Source organism: Toxoplasma gondii (assembly GCF_000006565.2).
Source record: "Toxoplasma gondii ME49 unplaced genomic scaffold asmbl.1327, whole genome shotgun sequence".
In the NCBI taxonomy this organism is placed as follows: Eukaryota; Apicomplexa; class Conoidasida; order Eucoccidiorida; family Sarcocystidae; genus Toxoplasma; species Toxoplasma gondii.
Window position 1 is genome coordinate 1 of NW_017383299.1, and position 1,668 is coordinate 1,668.

At 45.6% G+C, this 1,668-nt stretch overlaps 1 non-coding gene across 1 annotated transcript; it reads left to right on the top strand.

Annotated features, from left to right (window-relative positions):
• Window positions 1-468: 468 nt before the first annotated feature.
• TGME49_460790 lies at window positions 469-1,668 on the top strand (the record flags this gene model as incomplete). The annotated part of the gene is made up of 1 exon (XR_001974423.1): window positions 469-1,668. It is a non-coding gene; the product is annotated as a 28S ribosomal RNA (ribosomal RNA).

Here is a 1,668-nt window from a genome sequence, read left to right on the forward strand (position 1 = left end):
CGCGCAACGATGAAGGACGCAGCGAACTGCGAAACGCAATGTGAATGCAGAATTCAGTGAATCATCAGATTTCTGAACGCAAATGGCACCTTGGGGATATTCTCCTTGGTACGTCTGTTTCAGTGTCTTTGAAATCACAATTTTCTGCTTTTTTAGGGTCGTTGCTTCAGTTTGGCTGAAGCCCCCTAGGAGCAGTATGATTGGGTGTCATGAGTGTTGAATACTCAATGTCACCCTGAATAATGAACACAGCGGAGAAACTACTCGTGCCTCTTCTTTTAGAGGCTCAAGTGTATTGTTGAGTTGTATCGATGACATCATTGAGATACGGTGGCTTCTTCATTGAAGACAAAGTTTCATTGATGCTGTCGATCGACTTCAATACCGCAATGGAATTTCGGTTCCATTGTTGCTCTGCGAGGTTTCGTCGTTGTTGTTTTGTCTCGGGCGTTTGTCCGATTTATTTATCAGACCTGAAATCAGGCGAGGTTACCCGCTGAACTTAAGCATATTATTAAGCGGAGGAGAAGAAAATAACTATGATTCCCTTAGTAACGGCGAGTGAACCGGGATCAGCTCAAAGTGGAAATCAACTGCTCTTTCCGAGCTGTTGACTTGTAGCCTCGAGAGGCGTTACCAGTGGAAGCGCAGGGTTAAGTTTCTTGGGAAAGAACATCATAGAGGGTGAGAATCCCGTCCTTCCCCTGCGTTTTTTGTTCCACGTACGGTACGCTTTTATAGAGTCGCGTTCATCGGGATTTGAGCGCAAAATGTGTGGTAGGTTTCACATAAAGCTAAGTACTGGCGCGAGACCGATAGCAAACAAGTACCGTGAGGGAAAGATGAAAAGTTCTTTGGAAAGAGAGTTAAAAGTGCCTGAAATTGCTGAAAAGGAAGCGATTGGGACCTTTTGATTCCAAGAAGTGCCGCCGGTTTGCCATCTATCCCTTTGCCTTCTCTCTCTCACCAGGTTTAGGCTTTGGTTTCTTGATGTATTTCCGGTTCATCTTTTTGGAGAGGTCAGCATCAGCTACTCGGAATTGATTTCGTTCAAAGAAGGTAGGTTCCTTGTGGACCGTTATATCTTTGTTCTTTCCTTTTCCTTGTGGCTGAGGAGTGTTCCTGTTTCCGAGCTCCACTTTCGAGTACTCGGTTTCTGTGATGCTGGCTTAATCGGTTCCAACCGACCCGTCTTGAAACACGGACCAAGGAGTCTAACATATGTGCGAGTATGCGGGTTTTACTCCTGTATGCGCAATGAAAGTGAGAGTAGGGAGATTTTGGCTTTGCCATTCTTCGCACCTACGACCGACCACGATCTCTGAGAGAGGTTTGAGTTGGAGCATATCTGTTAGGACCCGAAAGATGGTGAACTATGCCTGAGTAGAATGAAGTCAGGGGAAACCCTGATGGAGGTTCGTAGCGATACTGACGTGCAAATCGTTCGTCAAACTTGGGTATAGGGGCGAAAGACTAATCGAACCATCTAGTAGCTGGTTTCTTCCGAAGTTTCTCTCAGGATAGCTGGAGTTTTGTTAGTTTTATCAGGTAAAGCGAATGATTAGAGGCATCGGGGGCGCGTCGCCCTCGACCTATTCTCAAACTTTAAATGGGTAAGATCCAGTGGTTACTTCATTGAACTGCTGGGATTAATATGAACTCCAAGTG